General features: G+C 37.0%; 1 non-coding gene across 1 annotated transcript; it reads right to left on the reverse strand.

Moving 5' to 3' along the window:
• Positions 1 to 7,982: 7,982 nt before the first annotated feature.
• Positions 7,983 to 8,101, reverse strand: LOC111767389 (small nucleolar RNA SNORA27). The gene has a single exon (XR_002799219.1). It is a non-coding gene; the product is annotated as a small nucleolar RNA SNORA27 (small nucleolar RNA).
• Between the last annotated feature and the right edge of the window lie 538 nt (positions 8,102 to 8,639).

Below are 8,639 nucleotides of genomic sequence, written 5' to 3' on the forward strand. Positions count from 1 at the left end.
GGAAAAAGGATATTCCTTGCATAAACTCTAATTGTTTCCATTTTATTTAGCTTGGATGTAATCTTTCTAAATTTATAAGATACCAATTAAATAAATTAACATTATATGTATTAAATATTTATGATGATGGAAGATGTAAGATCATGTTTAATGAAATTAAGATAAGGTAAATTTCATTGGTTGCTAATTGTAATTTAAAAAGCTTATTTAAAGGTAAAGTAACTAATTTATGTGGTTATGGTTAATTATATGAAGTTTGTAAACACATTGTCTAAACTAAAGAATTTAAATGGCTAATTCCAGGAAGCCATTATTAATTAAAAACCTAAACTGATATTAATGACAAAAAGTAACTTCATAACAGGGCAACCTGTCAGAGGCCACCTCAATCTGCATATTGAAGTGATGGTAAGGATAGATAATCTTGATTCCATTGGAAATCTTAGATTTGCAAGAAATAATTGAGAAGGCAGTTTTTCCTGTGCTGCTAAAGTAAAATACCTGTTAATTAACATCATCATGGTAAAAGTGTAGAAGTAAAAGGTAAAGTACTAAAATAGTTAAATTAGTTTGCTATGTTAGACATTATATGGAAGTGTTTAGAAAGTGTATAAAGATTAGGAGATAGATTTCAGTACAGTGGTATGGTACCTCAGTACTTGTCATTAATTGGTTGCAGGACGTATGATAAGTACCAGAAATGATGAGTACCAAACAAATTTTTCCCGTGAGGAAAATGTATATAAATTTAATGTGCTCCCAAACCAAAGAATGCACATTTTTAAAGCAGTATGTAAAAAGATAGGGTTGTATATCATTACTTCACATGAGAAATAAAGTTGAAAATTAATAAATACTTAGATTAAGTAAAATAAAAATTTCACATTACTTGTACTGGGAAGAGTCCGTGGCCTAATGGGATGGTGGGAGGAGGGTACAGAGGAGAGGTCGTGTGGAGTGCTGCTTGGAAGGAGAGTCCCCTCCAATGGAACATCGGGCACTTGCACTTCAAGTGTTGTGTCTTTTCTGCCTTTTTTCAACTTGTACCACAGGCTCTAACACACTCTTTGGCACCTTCACTAAAAACTTTTCCAATGAGAACTGCTTCTGTCTTGCTTTCAGAACTCCTCAAAAGTGTGAAATTGTTTGGTCACTCAATAAATTCACATTTCTGCTTGTCAGAGCTTTGTCTGGATGGTACTTCTCCAAAAATTTTGAACTTCTGTCCATTTTGCACACAATTCTTTCATCAAGGAACTGGGGGCATCCTCCATTATCTCCTCCTCACCTGAAGAATCTCTTCAGCCACCTCTTGTTGCTGCTCCTTCTGTAGTTCCTGCAGCTCCTCAGTGCTGAGCTCTTCACAAAATTCCTTCACTAACTCCTTGACAGCAGCAGCATCAACCTCCAACCAATGGATTGGCCCAAAGATACAATATATTGCACAACTGTACCCTCTGTACATGCAGGCTTGGGGTCAACCTCATATCCTTCAAAGTCTCTCTGAGTCACAGCTTCTGGTCACAAATTCTGACCTGGTAATGCCTTCTCTTTTGTGAAACAGATATATACTCGACATTTTCCCCCCAAAACACTATAGTCTCATCACAGTTAAAAACTTGGGGAATAATACCCCCAGCCTCTATGTAGTCTTGAAATTCACTGACCAATTCTTCAGCAGCCTTTTTATTAGCACTCACTGCCTCATCATGCCTCACGGCACAAATGGTGCCTATCCTTTTTAAAATTCTCAAACCAGATGTGGCTGACCTTAAAAATTTCAACACTCTCATCACTCAGTTCTGGTTTGTTTTCCAAAAAAAATTGGCATGCAATACTTGCTTTTTCACATATCATGGCTTCTAATACACTGTTGCCCTTCAACTGCTTCTTGTTTACCCAAATTAACAACAGCCTTTCAATTTCCTTGAGTATTTGGAAATGCTGCTTTGTTACTGCTTTAACTCCTTTCACACCGTCAGCTTTTTTTTTAATTGCTGCTTTGTTCTTAATGATGGCATAGACCATTGTTCTAGGCATACCGTATTTCCTAGCAAAATAAGCAATGAGAATGCCACTCTCATATTTACCTATTATTTCTTTTTTTTTTTTTTTTTTTTTGGCTCAATGGTGGTGTGAAGTAATTTTCTTTTCTGCTCAGTGCTATCACTGCTCATTTTCTTAGAACCTATGATGAGGAAAAAAATGCAAAAATATGCAAAATGACGATAGAAGCTAAGGTAAGACCTCAATGGGATGATACAGGGCAAGAGCTACAGTGTGACTAATGCATTACCCTTTGTTTTGGATGGGAAGATAAACGATTCATGAGGCAACTGACACAAATTCTAGCTTGGGTGTCGCAGGACAAAGTTTTCATATCAAAATGTGTCAAGTACCAAATCTGATGAGTTTCAAAGCAGTCAAGTACTGAGGTATGACTGTATTGTCAAACTCTCATGCATTCAAACCAGGCTCAAATACCCTGCATGGTGTCTTTCCATCTGAGTTATTGACTTGGTCACTCTCTGCAACCCCTAAAACAATAAAAGTATCTACTACATTTCTGGACATGCTCCTGAAATGGATGAAGAGTACTTGGAGTTTCAGGCTCCTGCAGCAGTCAGCAATGGCCACGTTTACAAAGGACATAATCTCCAGACTGGCTCTGTTTCATAGTGCCAAAAGGTATTATGCACCAGACCAGTGAGACACTGGAGCCTTGCTTTCCTAGTTTCTGTCTAGGATCAACAGTGCCTCAGCATGCTGGCTGTGTGAAGGGCATACCAAGTGGAGCAATAATTACCTGAGGGATGTAAGTAGAACTTAAACACAATTGGCATTATGGCCTGCTCCCAAGGAGAGATAACGTGTGGTATTGCAACCTGGAGCTTAGATCTATTAACTGCAACTCAAAGAGGAACTTGTGCATTGATTAGCATTTTGGACTGAATCTATATGCCTAATGATTATAATGATATCTTTTCTATTATAGATCATATGCAGAGGGATATTGAACATGTTAAAAGTCTTGGTAAACTTAATTCCTTTTCTAATTAATGAATGAAGGTGCCTATAAAACAAAAGAACGACTCTCTTTTTTTTTAAGATTTATTTATTTATTTTATTTCTCTCCCCTTCCCTGCCTGCCCCAGTTGTTTGTTCTCTGTGTCTATCTGCTCTGTGTTCTTCTTAGTCTGCTTCTGTTGTTGTCAGTGGCATGGGAATCTGTGTTTCTTTTTGTAGTGTCATCTTGTTGTGTCAGCTCTTTGTGTGTGCGGCACATTCCTGGGCAGGCTGCACTTTCTTTCACACTGGGTGGCTCTCCTTATGGGGTGCACTCCTTGAGTGTGGGGCTCCCCTATGTGGGGACACCCCTGTGTGGCAGGGCACTCCTTGCGTGCATCAGCATTGTGCATGGGCCAGCTGCACACAGGTCAAGGAGGCCCGGGGTTTGAACCATGGACCTTCCATGTGGTAGACGGATGCCCTAACCACTGGGCCAAGTCCGCTTCCCATAGAACAACTCTCTTAAGTACTAACTTTATTTTGCTTGCAGAATGCTTGTCTTGTTGTTGCCTTCCTATACTGTGTTTGTGAGTTTATGTCTAGGGCAGCGTCTCTCTTCCAAGCTGTCCTTAAGATAACCACTGCTGTGGGAACTGGGGTTGGCAGTTTATACTCAAACCCAGCAGGTCTACCACAGTCTCTCCCTAGAGTCAACCAATAGCATAAAAGAACTCAAGGAAGCATGCCATCTCCCATTAGCTTTGGAAGGATACAGCCTCTGAAGGCACCTGGCCTTTCTCACTCTCATGGTCTAGTATGTCATGGCTGGCCCCCATTTTGGGTCCACCTACCACCATCTTCTTCATTCTTTTAGTAGGACCATGTACCTTCAAAATTAAAAATAATTTTATTTCTTACAGAATCAATACCTTATTACTCGTGCGGGACTTCTATCTAGTTCCAACCAAGGTGCCAGACCTGTCTTCCCTCAACCACAATAGAATAGCCAGAGAGGTTTGTGTCCTGTTAGGCAGGGACTACTGCCCTACACAGTAGGAAGTAGTTACAGAAGACTGTTGCCCCTCAGCACCTCCTTAAGAATAAGGGCATGAACTCTCTGAGGGGGCATTTGAGGCAGGTGACTATAGCTAAAGGGGAGAGGTGGCTGACAACATGGCTCAACAGACAGCATGGACAACAGACACCATGGCCATGAGGCACTTCCTGGAAACCTCTTGAGAAGAAGCCTGCTGGAAAGACACTCTGAGAGCCTGACTATGAGAATCTCATTTGGAATGAGAGGGAAAGTCCCAGATATCCTCAAAAGGCCTTACTATTGTCCCCCTGAGAAATGACAGGTGGGGCAACCAATCAGAACAGCAGACTTTAAAAAGCCCTGGCCTAGAGTCCCATGTGTGCAACTCACCCTGCCATAGGTCATTGTGCCATAGGTACAAGGCATGGATCATGTACTTTTCTCTTTTTCTTTTTTCTTAAAAAACTGTTTATTCCCTTGCCTACCCTATGACATCATAGGTTCTTAAATTCTTTTATGCGACATAAATCACTAACCTAGAAGCCCAGAAACCAGAGCCATCTGGTAACAAGATCATGTCTTCTGCAAACAAAGAGAGCTTTATTTCTTCCTTTCCAATGTGGATGCCTTTTATTTCTTTTTCTTACCTAATTGTCCTTGCTAGACCCTCCAGTAAAATGTTGAATAAAAATGGTAAGAGCGGATATCATTGTCCTATTCCTGAACTTGCAGGGAAGGCATTTCTTCTTTTATCATTAAATGCAATGCTAGCCATGGGATTTTTGTAGATGTCTTTTATCAGTTTGAGCAAGTTCTCTTTTGCTCGTTTGTTTTTTTTTTTTTCAAATCATGAAAGGGTGTTAGGTTTGTCAAATGCTTTTCTGCATCTATTGAGCTGGCCATGTAGTTTTATCCTTTATTCTATTAATGCATTGCATTTACATTAATAATCATATGCTAAACCAATTTTGCATGCCTGAAATAAGTTTGACTTGGTCTTGGTGTATAATCCTTTTATGATACTGCTGGTTTACTTTGCTATTTTGTTAAATTTTTTTTCCATCTATATTCATAAGGGATATTGGTAGTTTTTTTTTTTTTTTTAATATATCTTTGGTTTAGGTATCAGGCAATACCACCCTCATAGTATATATTAGAAAATATTCTCCCTTCTATTTCTTTGAAGAGCTGTGAAGAATTGGTGTTAATTCTTTTTTAGACATTTGATAGAATCTAGCAGTGCAGCCATCTGAACTTGGATATTTCTTTGTGGGAAGTTTTTAAATTATCAATTCAATCTGTTAATGTGTGATAGGTCTACTAAGATTTTTTATTTCTTTCTGAGTCAGTTTTAGTAGTTTTTTTTTATTCTTTCATGTGAACTTAATTTATTTTATTATTTTTTTTTAAATATTACATTCAAAAAATATGAGGTAATTTTAGTAGTTTTTGTCTTTCTAGGAATTTGTCCATTTCATATATATTATCTAATTTTTTGGCATGTATTTCCTTTCCTTATACTGCTTTTTATTTCTATAAATTCAGTAGTAATATTCTTTCATGCTAATTGTAGTAATCTGGATATTTCCTCTTACTTACTGATCAGTCTAAAGTTTTCTCAATTTTAAAAATCTTCAAAGAGCTAACTTTTGTTTCACTGATTTTCTATATTGTTTTTCTAGTCTCTGTTTAATTTATTTCCACTTTAATCTTTATTTCCTCCACTATGCTTCCTTTGTTTTTATTTTGTTTTTTTTTTTTTTTCCAGCTTCTTAGGGAGGAAGTTAGATTATTAATTTCAAATCTTTTTTTCCCCAATTCCAAACCTTTACAATCAACCTAAATAGAAATTCTGCACAAATTAAGCATCAGCTCCACATTCTCTACCTCCACTCTATCCCCTAATATCTTTTATTCTAGATTCTAACTCTATGAACTTGCTTATTATAATTTGTTCATATCAGTGGGATCATACACTATTTGTCCTTTTTTGTCTGGTTTATTTCTCTCAGTATAATGTCCTCAAGGTTCATCCATGTTATCACATGCTTCAGGATTTCATTTATTTTTACAGCTGAATAGCATTCCAGTATATATGAAATTTTGTTTATCCATTCATTAGTTGAAGGACAGTTTGATTGCTTCCATCTTTTGGCAATTGTGAATAATGTCACTATGAACATCAGTGTACAAATGCCTATTCCAGTTCCTGCTTTCAATTCCTCTGGATATATACCTAGTAGTGAAATTGTCAGATCATATGGTCATTTTATATTTAGATTCTTGAGGAACTGCCAATCTTTCACAGCAACTGCAGGATTCTACATTCCCACTAGCAGTTAATCAGTGTTTCTATTTCTCCACATCCTCTCCAATGCTTGTAATTTTCTGTTTCTTTTTTTAAAGTGTGAAGTATCTCATTGGGATTTTGATTTGCATTTCCCAAATACTAGTTATGTTGGGTATGTTTTCATGTGCTTTTTAGCCATTTGTATATCCTCTCTGGAGAAATGTATATTCAAGTCTTTTGCCCAGTTTTAAATTGGGTTGTTTTTCTTTTAAATAAATTAATTTTATTGATACATATTGCATACAATTCTCCGAAAGTGTACAATCAATGGCATTTGATGTAATCACACAGTTGTACATTCACCACTTCAATCATTATTAGAGTATTTTTATTATTTAATTATCTAGTGTGTTTTTAATGTCTATTAAAGTCTATTATTGTGCCTTTCATTGCTATATTTTCTGTTAGGTTTCTTCTTATATTTTCAAATTCTTTCTTACGCTCACACATTGTCTTTTTAAGATGTTTAGCTTTTCATGCATATTTTCTTCATCTTTTTTAATTGACTTAGATTTGCTTGATTATCATTGATTAGTTCCAAATTCTGTGGTCTTCTGAAATTTTGATTTGTTCCCTTGATTGAGCCATATCTTCCTGGCTTTTAATTTTTTGTTGATTTCTGGCATCTGTTATCTTGATGAATTAACTCTGAAAGTCCTTCCCCTCCTCCACACCCCCCCCCCCCCCCCCCCCGCACTGGGATTTTATTGTTGATTGGCTTTGGGTTAAGGCTCTTCTTTGATGCTTGGTCTAACTTATTATAAACCTTTAGAATAGCCCCTGCTTAACTGTTCAGATTTTCTTAGCTCTTCATTTGATTCTCTCCCTCACTCCATACCCCATTTTCCTTACATGTTTTAGTTCTGTAATCCATTCTATCTTACATCAGTCCAGTTTAACCTTTGTACCTTTTTACTTTCTGTGAGGCTTTTCTGCCCCCAATTTTTTTCCACTTCTGGTATCCCAAATAGAGGAGCCTGATGGAGTCAATCTAGAATGGTAGGTCACTTCAGATAGGTCTGTTTTACCTTTCTGTGGTTTAGCCAACTAAATTGACTGAGGGCACAATAGTTCTTACTAGCCTTTCAATCATGATCTCTCTCTTCTCCACCCCTATCACCACCAGGTACCTTTTGTATGTAGCACACCTTTGTGGCTTATTTTCTACCTTGGGTTTCGGTGGGCTTAGGCCCCTGTGCCTTGATATGCATGGAGTTCTATCTCACTGCTGTATATTGCTCTATAGCTTCTGTCCACAGTGGGAGGACCTGTGTCATTTGCTTCTGTGTGAATTCCAAGGTGTGCAAGACTGAGTGAGGGAGAGGGAATGGGTTCAGATTGGTGTTCTGGGACAGAATTATTCTACCTAGGTTTTAATCTGTTTTTTTTTTTTTTTAATTTTGTTTTGTTTTGATACAGTGTTTGTGTAGTCTTTCTCTAGTCTCTATCATCCTCCAAAGTTCCAAGCAAATGGGATTTGTCCTTTTACTAACTAAGTCTCTAGGGAGTATTTTTCAGGGGATGTCTTACATCGCCATAGTGATGATATCACTCTGAAATCTTTGTTCTTTTAGTTTTTTAATTTCAGTTTGTTTCCTGACAGGATATAAGACAAACAGTTCACCTGAGTTTTAAAACGATGTTTCCTTTGCTCCACTTGAATGACCAATAAAGACATGTGCAATTGGCTATGTGAAAAGTGAGAATGAAATCTTTTTTAATATAGGTATGTACAACAATCAAATTCCCTCAGTGTGGTTTTCACTGAACCCATGAGGAGGTTCTGGAGATTGATCCTGGGACCTTATATGAGACCCTGAGCTTTACCTGCTCTGCTGAGCCCGTAAGTTTTGAGATCTGTCTTCATTTTCATTCTTCCCAAACTATTTTCTAATTTACCTTGTGATTTCTCCTTTGATAGTCATTTTTGAATGTAATACTTAATTTCTGTGTATTTGTGAATTTTTCTAAATTTCCCTTCATTATTAACTTCTATTTTCATTTTGTTGTGGTCAGAGAACATACTCTATATGATTTCATTCCTTTTTAAATTCCTGAAACTTGCTTTGTGTCCTAATATATGGTCTTTTCCTGGAGAAAGTTCCAGGTCCACTTGAGAAGAATGTATGGTCTGATGTTGTTGGATGGAGTGTTTTATAGATGTATGTTAGGACTTGTTAGTTGATAGTGTTGTCTCTTTCCTTGTGGGTATATAGAAAGATATTTGGGGCATTGACACTATCT

Source organism: Dasypus novemcinctus, chromosome 16 (genome assembly GCF_030445035.2).
Source record: "Dasypus novemcinctus isolate mDasNov1 chromosome 16, mDasNov1.1.hap2, whole genome shotgun sequence".
Classification (NCBI taxonomy): domain Eukaryota; kingdom Metazoa; phylum Chordata; class Mammalia; order Cingulata; family Dasypodidae; genus Dasypus; species Dasypus novemcinctus.